This window comes from Nesoenas mayeri (assembly GCF_963082525.1).
Source record: "Nesoenas mayeri genome assembly, chromosome: 5".
Taxonomy (NCBI): domain Eukaryota; kingdom Metazoa; phylum Chordata; class Aves; order Columbiformes; family Columbidae; genus Nesoenas; species Nesoenas mayeri.
The window spans coordinates 17,309,024-17,322,051 of NC_137548.1; positions in this window are offsets into that span (position 1 = coordinate 17,309,024).

Sequence of the window (13,028 nt, forward strand, 5' to 3'; positions counted from 1 at the left end):
TTCAAGGGTTGGCGGGCCCCACGTCCCTGCACTTCTGGCTTGTGGTGGCAGGAGGAGCTCCAGCCCCTCAGAGAGACGGGTCTTCGCCTTATGGGGTGCTCCTCGCCTGCCTCAGGGGCGGGAAGTTCTTCTTGTTGGTTCTTTTCCAGGTCGGGATATCAGGCAATGGTACAGACCTAGTGGAAAAAAAAAAATAAAACAAAACACAGAATCACAGAATGTTAGGGATTGGAAGGGACCTCGAAAAATCATCTAGTCCAATCCCCCTGCCAGAGCAGGAACACCTAGATGAGGTTACACAGGAATGTGTCCAGGCGGGTTTTGAATGTCTCCAGAGGAGACTCCACAAGCCCCTGGGCAGCCTGTTCCAGTGTTTTGATACCCTTACTGAGAACAAGTTTCTTCTCATATTTAAGTGGAACCTCCTGTGTTCCAGTTTCCTTGTCCTACCATTGGTTGTCACTGAGAAGAGCCTGGCTCCATCCTTCTGACACTCACCCTTTATATATTTATAAACATTAATGAGGTCACCCCTCAGTCTCCTCCAAGCTAAAGAGCCCCAGCTCCCTCAGCCTTTCCTCATAAGGGAGATGCTCCATGCGCTTCATCATCTTTGTTGCCCTGCGCTGGACTCTCTCCAGCAGTTCCCTGTCCTTCTGGAACTGAGAGGCCCAGAACTGGACACAATATTCCAGATGTGGTCTCACCAGGGCAGAGTAGAGGGGAAGGAGGACCCCTCTTGACCTACTAACCACCCCTCTTCTAATAAACCCTAGGATGCCGTTGGCCCTTTTGGCCACAAGGACACTTGGACTTCTGCAGGGTGAACTTTGGCCTTTTCAAACACCTCAGCCTTGATATCGCCAATAAATGACAGGAGTTTTGACCAGAAGAAACTACATGGGGCGTTTCTTGTAGGAAATTATTACCTTGCCAATATAATAGGCCCAGACAGGATCTCTCAGCAAAGCATATTTAATTAACGATTTTGCAAGACTGGGTGTTCTACCTAATGGTAGGCACATGGAATAGGGCAAAAAGCCCCTGCTTATATTCCCCCCAAATCCCAGCTGCAAATTCCCTCCCCTGTTCCCCATTAGTTGGTAATCCAGGGTTTACAGACTACCCAACGCCTGCCTCAGTTTAGCTGTCTCATTCATCTAATTCTAACAACCTCTCCCCTTATTGATTTATTTAAAATATGGATTCCTGGCTCTTTGGTTACCCTTCCCTCTAGCTTAGCTTTTTAAAGACAGTAATCAGTTTGCATTCCAGGATTAGTTCAAAGAGGCTTTGTTTTACATTAAGGATTCATAGTGTGATGTCTTTCAGTCCTTGCCCACAGCTGAGGTCAGGCACCAGGTTCCCAGTTTTGTAAAAACAACATTCCTCCCTCAATGGCTCCTTATATTCATGTTCTGTTCTCCACAACTCGGGGAAAATGTGGAGGGAATAACCTCCTGATCTTCAAGGGCAACTGTAATGTACCAAGGAACATGGAGACCCAGATATGACCCCCCCACCCTCCCTCACAAAACAAATATAAATAACGAAAGGTGTCCTTTTAACCTCCTGGGTTCAAAAATATTTTATCAGAAGCTTTAGTGTCCAGGCTCACCCTTATCCTGTTGCAACAGTCCTTCCCATCGTTTGTCCTGTATGATAACACTAATATCGCCTTTTGTCTGCTGAAAATACTTGAAAGGTGCTGTGCAAGCAAATGCGACTCTTACTTGGGTAACAGTTAAATACGTTGAGGATGTCTTAAATTTTTTTTCAGATTAAGTTCACATAAGGTATCATGGTTAGTCTTAGAAGAGAAATTAGTTGAGGTTAACACAAGGGCTTCCCATGTCCTTAGGGAGTCCTTTATAAGAGAATATCCTGGGACTAGTAAAGAAATAATCTAAGCTCTAAAGACACAATTTTTTCAGTTTTCGGTTTCCGTTCCACAAAAATGCTCAGGATTTTCTGAGGCCATTTCCTGATGACCAATTGTTGTGTGTCCAGTGCATCTCCCACACCAGTTCAAGTGGCCCATTTCCTCTTACAAAGTCCCATGATTTAGAGGCTTGCGTGACAAAAAAAAAAAAAAAAAGAATGTGTGTGCTCAGCACTCTTTTTGGATAGATTTGCACTATTGGGCAAGTTTTGCCTCCACTCTAAGAATAAAAGAAGACTTTAAAACTTACTTTTGTTATGTGAAAAGTTCTAGTGTCCTACAAGGAATAAAATACTGTTCCAACAGTGAGTGATACTTATGAATATTTATCATCATTAATTATACAAAAGGAACATTCAGAAGGAAGGAAGGACTGTTTTTTCTGACAGATAAAGAGATGTACTATCTCACATGTGTGTATGGAGTTGAAGTAAACAGCAAGTAACTTACCTAATTTCAGAACAGTTTTAATAGTAGGGCAAGAAGAAAAGAACACTTCTCCTGTGATGTTGTCTCATCTGTCTCGAAGTTACTGTAATCATTAGCTGAAAGGGGAAGTGGAGCTGCAGACATCTGTTTTGCGTATCAAGCACCTGATGGTGAGCGAAGAAGAAGAAAACCAAAACTTTGTGGAAAGCTATCTCGCAGCTTCAGTTAACTGACAGGTCAGTTAACACAAATGTTGGAAGAGATAGTTTCAGGAATACGGCTCATGTCACATGCAAAAGCATAAGAACGGATCTTATTTCACAATTGCTTCAGTCCTAAAAGCAAATGTATAATACGGCAAATTCCCCTTACAAAAAGGACTTCGCATTTCCTTACTCTTAACAAGTAAGTCTAACTTAGAGATAGTATTTTCAGTAATTTTCAGTCACTGTGTCAAGTCAAAAACTTTTGGTTGATGTCAGATTTATATGTGAGAGCTCAAGGTCCCTCTCTCATTCTTGTCCATATACATTTTAATATTTAGACTCTCAAATGGTGTGCTTGAGTGAAGACACTTGGCCAGAACAGTTTAGAGGGACTCCCAATTTGTGGATGTCCCCATACTTGTGACTGTAACCTCTTCCCCTCTCATCATCTGTGACTCAGTTTCACAAATCTGCAGTACTCGAACACTTTCAAGCTGTTATCTCTCTTCTGGAAATACTAAGTAAGAATAGCTATTAAGTGTACTTAATATTAGGTTAGGGTATTTTGTTGTTGTTGTTCTTTCTTTCCTTGCCATCCCTCCATTTGTTTCCTCAAACAATCTTCTATACAAACATATTGCAACTAACCACTCTCCTTTCTCCATGAAGAACTTCTACTCAAGCCTGTGGTACCAGCAAGAATGAATGAAGACAACACTTACAGCTCCTGCCACTTCAGATCCTTCTCTGCTGAGGACCTGTTCTCCTGAGTTTCCGATTATAATGCTGAATGCATGGTTGGTGGCACACATCCACATATCCCCAGAGCTCTAGATGGCATCTTGTCATATCACATCTTACAAGTATTCTGTGGTTAAATTCACAGGTACACTGAATGTTGTTATCAAGTAGCCTCCGTACATCTTATCATGGTAATCTTCTTCCTGTGTAGGACAAAGGCTCCAGAATATTTGTCTGCAGATGTGAATTATCAATTAATGTTGGGCCTCATTAGGACTTAAACCTCAGGAGGAGACATCAGCCCTGCTGACTGTTCAGAACATGCAGTGCTAGTACTGGCATGAGTTAATAGAAAATCCATCCTGTCTCATGACACATTAAGCAGCATATTGGCAATAATAAACCAAATGAATTCCAACCAACTTCTTTATCATGTGACTTAGCTGCACATAATCATTGTTTCAACTAAAACGCCTTCTCAGACACTAAGAAAAAAAAAGAGTTCAGGACTCCACAGAAGTAAAAAAAAAAAAAAAAAAGTGAAGTATCTTATTTTCATGTAATATTTAAAACCCTAAGAACCAATGCCACCAGTGTGGGATGGGAAGCTCATCTAGGCTACTCAAGTTAATCATAACATCCTTAAGGAATTTGTAGTATATGGCAGATTGTTTTTAAGTGTTATAGTAGCATCTGTTTAAATTTCAACACGCAATGGCACAATTAATTTTCATGTAAGTCAATAAAAAAGAGGAGGGGTTTTTAAGATATTGTATTAATTACAAATCAATTCTAGTTTTATTCTACTTGTTAGGTCTTTGAAACATATCACAAATCACCTCAGTGGAAGATTCACATGTGATTGTGAATGTTTGAAGTATTAGATCATTGAAGACAAAAGTAACATGAACAGATCTATTCCCAATATTGGAAAGAAACAAGAAGGGTCAAAGCCAATGCCCTAGATTATCTCTGTGTTTTATAGAGAGGATACAGATAATACAGAGAAATCTAGAGTAGTGATATCTCTTGGTGCTTCTTTGAGGTCTTTATTTTTATTCCAATAATTGATGTTCTCAGGTTGCAAGGATTTGCAGGGTGTCAGGGAAGAAAGAAGAAGGAAAGAGAACCTGCTTTGTGTTTCAGTGACCTATTTATAACGTCCCCTATGTCTGCTGTATCGGCAGCTGCTTCCAAGCATCCTGCAACTGCTAGGCTGAGTGATGGGTAAGAATATTCAATTCTCTCACAAGGGACATACAGTCTCATTAACTACCACTGAAAACTTCACAGGTTCCTTCCCAGTTTCCAGGTGCCCTCCCTGGGGTCCAGGCCCTGATGTGATCTGTCACAAGGGATGCTGCAGAGTTTGAAAGGTTCTGGCTGCACTTCTCTGTCTGCAACCAAGAAGAATAAGAGATTAATATCTAGCGGTAGATGAAAAATGAGACTCTCCGTAAAAACCCTTTAGATTCCTATTCATATTCGAAGTAGAAGCAAGTTTTAGCAATAATTTGCACACATTATTTTTTCCTATTATATCTCTCATTGTAAGGAGATTTAAATAACAAAGCTAGAAAATATGTGCCACAATAAATATGTCACAGCAAGATTAAATCACTTCTTCAAAATTCATAGCAAGAATACAATTTGGGCTTCAGGTAGTTTTTGCAGATAACAAAATTATTTCATTTTTAAAATTACCATTTGGCACTTTGAGCAGATTCCCATGTTTTTCATTGTTCCTGAAGGAAAATGGTTAGGTAGCAGAAGCAAAACAGACACATTGTCACTGATGAGTTGTCGTTTTAGACTTTTATTTCATGCTCAGCATTCAGAATGTGGCTTCATGCCATTAATCACTTAAATGCATCACTGAATAAAATGGTCTGAACTTGCCGCATAAGTTTGTATGACTGTTGTCTATGACTTTGCAGGACTGAGTATGTGCAGAGAAACCAGTTACTGCAGGAAAATCTAAGGTGAGAAGCTAAAGCTCTACACTATCTGCCCATGTCCCCACACATACGCCATGGTAACTGAAGGTACCTGACCTCTTCCTTTAGCCACAGTGTGTGACCCCAAGCAAGCCTACAGTCACTCAAGCTGTCACATTACCCATGATAGACAGGTCACATACCACAGCCCCTGAGGCGAGTGGTGGTACTATCTTCATGTTCCAGATGGAGAACTGAGGTAGAGCAAGGAAGAGCTGAAGAGGAAGTCCTTTTCCACACCTAAACAGACCCAAGGAGGTTTGGTCTGGTCAAAATGTACAAATTTGGGGATGGATCATACTCAGTGCTAATGAACTTTTCAGAAAATTTTAATCACCAGCCTTCAACATATTTCTGGGTTTTGAAGGTATGTGACTGGCGTCTCATAAATACAGCAAAAAGTCATGGCTGTGATTTGAACATAATAATTCCTCTTGGTTGTACTAATGCAGTGGTGCCAGCCAAAACACAAATCTCTCTCTGAAGTTAGCCAACTGCAGGTGATGAGGGAAAGTCTAAGAACAGGACAGGAGACACTTCTCAGCTACGTTCTCCCTGGGATTTTGACTCACAGACTTCCAGAGCCAGAGGTGGTGTCTTTGCAGTCTAAAGGCCTTCAAAGGTTTTTTTTCTTTTAATTTCTTTAACAATTAGTATAATTTTTCGAAGCATACAGGTACAAGAGCATATCCACTAGAGAATTTGTAACAAAATAACAATTCTGTCTCCTTTTGCCCAAACACACACCTTTTGTTTTCCTCAATACGGCTGAATTATTTAGAAACTGAAAATTGTTAGAAAGCAAATCTTCTGGAAACATCTAGCATGGAAAACATTAAACTGACAGGACTTTCGGGGGGATTTTTAAAAGACCTCAATTTTAACATGAAATGATGGAAATTCTTAACTCCAGCTAGTGGGATATTTCAGGTTAGACCACTGCTCATTTAGGCCCTGGAAAGGTTTCTCTGTGTCCACTGTTGCATCCTCACTTTTGCATCAAAATGAAACACGCACATTTAGTCTGTGCTTGTGTTCCTTCTCCCATGGTACAAATCAACTGTATTATGCATACAAACACATTCTTTCAAACTTTCTGTTATTATTACTTTCCTTTTATTTTGTTACTCCTATTTCTTAATTTCCTATCAGAAATCACAATGAAACTTTTCCTGCAGTGTCCTCACTATCTTATTTCCTTTCTCCATACACAAATGACAGGACTTGTATATTATTCTTCCAACAAGAACAAAACCAGACCTCCTAGATGCTGCTAGGATTATCAAAGTTAAGAGACCAAGAGCACATAGCGACATTTGAGAAATAGTAACTTTGAGAATACAAACTCTGGAGAGTAAAATGCCATTTGAGTATTTGGGGGTTTATTTGCATTCAGCTATATGCCTTTCTTCATGTATTTTCATGCATTATTTGTTGAAAAGAACTCAAGATAGTCTCCCTAAAAGGGCAGAGTTCTACCACTGCCAAGTGGATGCAATTTGATGTAAAGAATGAAAGACCGATGGCATTTCTCTTCTTTCTATTTTTGATACTTACTGGAGCTTGATAAGGTATTATAAAACATTTGTCTGAAAATGTTTGCAAACGAGCATTTTTCAATAAAAATATTTATAACGTAATTGAACCCTGTTGCTATTCAACTCTATTATATCTGTCTCCTCTTGCAATTACACCCACTCCTGTGGGTGGAAACTCTGCAGTCCCAGTGCAATACAACTTCACTAGTCCAGTTTGGCAGTTTCCTGGCTTAACTGTGAATTATTAATACATGGATTCATCCTGGAGCTATAAGGGTGTAGATTGACCAGGGAAGCCTGAATCTAATACAGAGGGAAGTATATTTAAACCAAGAGAAAGAAAAGAACATTCTTCCAGATAGTGGCAATGGGTAATTCGACTCTCTGGAATCTGAGTGCAGATATCCACAATGATATTGCAAACATATCACACATTTAGACATTAAGAGCATGCAGGAAAAAAATAGTTATCAAGGGGATGCATGCAGTGAGTTTTAGGAAGTATGTGAGTCAGATATGAGGATTCCCACAGTTGCCTGAGATGAAGAAAGAAGACAACAGAAGTCAAGTTCAGAGAATCCTGTTCTGGCTCTGTACACCTCATAGCTGACATTTCTTTTTGTGGTTATTTGGAAGCTACCGTCTGCAAGCATATGTTTGTAATCTTTAGAGTTTTTCCCTTTCCCCCTATCCCTGCTTGTTTTCTCTAGTACACATTGTCCTTCCCTTGAATTTCTTGCCCATAAGGCTATCTGAGGCTATCCCCTCACACCTACTTTATTCTACTCCAAAGCCTTTGTTTTTTCCATACAACCCACTTAACACTTGGCTACAAAGGTAGGAAGGTGTCATCTGCAGAAAACATGCACAGGGAGATAGGAGATGTTTACATGTTTTCTGTGGGATAAAAATTGAATCCTAAAAGCATTTAGCTTTTCTGACAAGGCTTTTCACAGCTCTCTGTGCAAGTGTACATTCAAGGAAGCATTTCCTGGTTTGGAGCTGATGCTGTTCTGTATGCATATGTGATGACCAGGCTGTCTTGCATTTAAACTTGCTGGCATACTTATTCAGACTTTCCCAGACACAAATATAAAACTGTTACATGCAGACAGATCCTAGATTATTATGTCTATAAGCTCTGTTTTCTTCAACATATGTGTCTACATTTGTCTCCTGCTTTTGACACCAATCAGGGTAGACGTATTTGCCTCAAATTCTTTGCACCACATTTATTCTTCCACCATAAATAAAATCACCAGCTGCATTTCAGTCATATCTTTACTCTTCCATCGAGTGTCAGTGCTGTTCATGCTCCTTTTGCAATTATGCAGAAATCAGTGACTGATGTCTCCTGCCATGCTTTTGTACTCTTGCTGCCTTTTTTTTATTTTAAGAAATGGACACGAAAGTCTCATAGAGTAAACCTCAGCTCCTCCTTCTCCAGCAGTGCTCTGCCTGGACAATTAACCTGATAGAAATATTACATTTCCTGAGAAACTTGTCTTTCGCTAAAAAGCCTATAGGAGAAAGGAACAACAAAAATTATCTAACTTCTTTTAGTCTTGGAAGAAACTGTGTTTGTATGGCCATGTTTGTAGGCTTCAATGCTAAAGACCGTTCCTAAGCCAGTGCTTTAGTGCCTTCCCATTAGAAAATGTTTTCCACTCTCATCTACATATACGTGTTACATTTTAAGACTCTTATTTCTTGTTCTGGTTCCTGGAAACATTAAAATATTTTTATCTTCCTCTTGCAGCAATCTATTACGTGTCACTTTAAAGTGTCTCTCCTGGGTCTTTGCTTATCTGTACTAAATTGCCCAAGGTCTTTCAGTCTTTTCTCCTAAGTCATCAGTCTTCAGCCTGTAACTGTTCTTTTCTACACTACAGTTCATTCAGTTATTTATTGACACAAAATACACAAAACTTAACTAGGAAACACTAAGTGCTGAGGAGCTCTGCATGTAATGTGTCTCTGAGCTGCAAATCTTTCCCCCAGATTGGAGTGTTTATTCTAATGAATAAAATTAATGTATGTACAGATATATGTACAGTATATAGATATTCTATACCAAGATACATATACATAGATTTTTTCTCTCTAAAAATAGACATAAAAGGAACAAATTGATAATTTGCTCTCACTCTTCTCACCTTCCTCCTCCTTCCTCTAAAAAGGGTTGTCATGTTCACTGATTTTCTTTGGTGCTGTCTTAAGCCTTTCCCCCCTGCTTGCTCACCTTTTTCTATTCAAAATATAGGAACCCACTATCTTGAACACTGTCACATGTAGTTAAATCTGTCAGAACAGTTGAAGAAACCATGTATGAAGCTGTTTGGATAAGGTTTTTTCTCACTCCCTTTCAAAATTTACATGTATATATTCTCCGAGTGATGTAAGTGAACATCTGAATCCCTCTGGCTCATAGACTTGCTTAATTTCAGTTTATCTTCATGATGATATGCCTGCCATTAATTCTCTTTCTTCCAGAATTAAGATCACTTCATGTCAGTCTCTTTTGATTTTCCTCCCAAAATAAAAATGAACACTGTTTTTCCCCTTGAATTATTTGATAGCTAAGGTCACCTCCTTGTTAATTTATTAGTTTTTCTAAAATGAGAACTAAATCTTCCCCCTTTTCAGCATGTGGGATAACCATGTCTGATATTTGCCTTTACAAGGCAACTACTTAGGCATCATTACTAGTCTCACAAATCTAATGTTATTGCTGGTGAAGATGTTGAAAGACCAGGATCAGCACATTGTTTTGTTAACCATAAATCTGTCCCAATATTTACCTCACTTACTAGCTTTTCTTTTTTTTTTTTGTTTCAGAATTTCTTATTTTGTTTTACTAATTGTTATCAAGCTAGTGCAACTATGAAGAATCAGGATTCATTAAAATGTTTAAAATAGGTCAGGCAAGCTTGAAATTACACAAATATCTGCAATCTAGGATTAATGTTATGCAGTCATTTAAATTTGGATTAAGAACCCAGCATTTAATACAACTTGTTGAGCTTGTAGAAGCAGTTTATTGCCACATTGGGGCTGGGGACAGCTGACCATGCTGCCTGGGTACAGAGTGGCTCTAGAAAATCCTTTTAAGCCCTAAGGAGGAGACTGAAGAGAAGACATCACCTTTATGTCACCTACTCAAGCACTGTGTTGGTAAATGTCATGCAAATATGCAGTGGGACTTATATGGCAAAGCACTTTAAAGCCTAAAATTTCCTGAAACATGTGACTGCATGAGCAAACCTGTACCTGGCTGGCTGAATAAGCATATGGATCTCACAATAACAGCACATTAATCAGCTCTGGATCCAACACAACTAGTGTGGGTTTGGCCCCCTGCATTCTTAACATCGTTACTGAGTCCAGTAATTTAAAAATCATCTTTGAATGAATAAAATAATTTTATTTCTTTTATTTTCCAGATTAATCTACATGAGACATTTTATGGATTAATTCTATCTTTCCCTTTGAAAATGTTCAATAATGTTTAGTGACAATTTTTCCAAGAAGTAGAAAACATTCTTTAAAAAATCCCTTCCAGAATTTATAAAGTCTTATGGCAGTGTTGTGGTTCATTAGCCATTCATTAGCCATTCATTAGTCACCTAATTCATATTTACTTGCTATACCAGTATATAACCTCTATGTTTTTCTTCTGGGTACATGGCCTAACTTCCCCCAGCTAAAAATGTCCTTGATTCATGTTAAAAAAAAAAAAAAAGTCTTTATCTATTCAGATACTGTTAAAGGTGAAATGTACATGCAGTCCAGAATGGCTTCCTGTACATTGTTATAAATATCTTTCCTGACAGATCAAAAGCAAAGCCAATGACTTCTTAGTTCAAATTTTGTCAGCTGTAAGGTTAGTGTCATGGTACCTGTGTTAAAACATCTCCAGAATTCTACCAGAAACCTGGTAAATCTCTTTTGGGGAAACCTGTGCTTTGCCAGAACTGCTATTTCCATACCAGCACTTCAAGTCAGCCTGGTGCCAGCAATGTTGGAGGTAGGAGTGACGATCCTCTCAGAGCACTCTTAGCAAAACAGAATAAGAGCTAAACTACCCACCCTTACCGTACAGCAGCCTTGCGGTCTGTAGGACTTCCCATCCTTGGTTGGTAAAATCTCACTATTAAGAAAGAAAGCACCTTATCTGCAGGTTTTAAGCTTCACATTTGAGGTTTTTTTTGTTCTCATTTGGTCAACACTTTCAGAGTTCGCTGGTGCTTTAGTTCTCATTTGTAGCATGTGGCTTTGGCAGGTTGGTGGACCTGCATTCAAGAGAGTTGAAGTTTTGTTATAAGACATATGGGCGATGGCTACTTTTGCTTTCTAGCGCTGTCAGACCACGGAGCAAAACATTTCATAAATGAATCATATTTTTTACCTACTTACATGCGCTTCTCTTTTAAAAAAGATTATATGCATGCCTGTTTACATAGTCATAAAATGTGTGTTTGTGTGATTGACAAAGTGTTATTTCTTTCATTTCTTTTCTTCCATGGCAGCAGTGGCTGCAGGGATCATGTTGGATTCCTGCTGCAGGAGATGTAGCTGCTTCTGTTTGAGATTCCCCACAACTGTTTCGCAGCAAATGCTCTGCTGACTTCAGCCCACATCCCCAGCAACACCATTCATTTCTTTCCTTTACATAAACTTCCCACCCGATTCAGGAAGGCTAATTTTCTAACACCATCAAGAAATAGTCGCATTCATTAGTAGAAACCTGAATGTTACTTGGGTGTCTTTATTACCTGTGTAATACATTTAACTGAGATGAATATTGCTGTAGGGGTCTTCCTATCTTATATTTCTCACAGTGAGAAACATCCTGCTGATGTTTAATGAACATAGAACTTCTAGACAGGTTGTTTGGCAATTATATTACTAGACTCTCTAGAAGTGACAGATGCACAAGGTGTACTTAGCTCATGCAGCCCCAGCTATGACAAATAGGATGAAAACCACTTTTGAGCTGAACTTGGATGATGAGTCAGCAATCTACTTTTATGGCTGGAGGATAATTCTCAAAGGAGAAGCATAATCGATCTGGTTACTAAGTTCAAATTAAATTGAGGGGAAGGGAAGGTTTGGGGCTTGTTTTTTTTTTTCCTGTTGGATAATCAGCATGATGGTCTTTATCAGTTAAAAAATGTCATCTCTGAACCAACCTGAATTTTAAGAGCTCTGCTGTGTCTGGAAGCATGCCAGATTAGGGAGGACTCCAACTCCTAGGAAAGTATTGATGATTAATCCGTAATGAATTTTTACATTTATGATCATAAGCAAAGCTGAGATGGTGCAAATAACACAAATGGCAAACTGAGAGCAAAACTATGACTGTCTGCAGACATTCAAAAACAGTTGGTAAAAAAAAAAGCAAACTTGTTTGGTTTCTTTTAACTGATAGCATGAGAGGGGGAAGCTGGTGTGCTCCGTTCTATGTGGTTTATTAGGCAAAGCGCATGTGCCTCTACTTTTCAAAAAGGATCTTTGCTTCTCTTTCTCTCATTAAAAATGGAGAAGACTTTACAGCAGCGTTTCTCAGGCTTTTTCTCAGTACATCCCCAACCCCCTCATCTCCTCTGTGTACTGATCAGCGCAGGTTTCCGTGCCGTACCTGGGCCGCTCAGCAGGAGCAGGGAGCGGGCTCCGAGCGAGGGCTGGCGACGGCTGGCACGGTCTGCAGTGAGAAGCCAGCACTCTGCTGCCCATCATTGCTGAAATACGATGCGGGGGCATTAGGTTTCTTCCGTCGTTTCAGGAATTACCCTTTGACACATTCCTCCACCTTCCCGTCTGGGCGTCCTGTCCCGAAATAGCAGGGCAGTTCCTACGGGAAAGCGCAGCCGGCCAACGCCGGCCAACGCCCCACATGCGGGCACGGCCTGAGGGGCTCCCAGCGGCCCCCAACCTGTCCCAGCCCCAGCCCGGCTCCCCGGCCCACGCGAAACACGCTCCACAGCGCAGCCAGGGCCAGGCGACTCGCTGGGAAGCCGGTGGACTGCAACTCCCGGCGTGCTTTGCGCGCAAGGTCCGCGGCCCTTTGAGGGCAGGGGGCGCTGAGCTGTTTGGGGCATGTAGTGCGGCCGGGCGGGAGCGCAGCCGCTCCTCCGCCCGGCCGCGATTGGTCGGGGCCAGTCTCCGCCCGCCG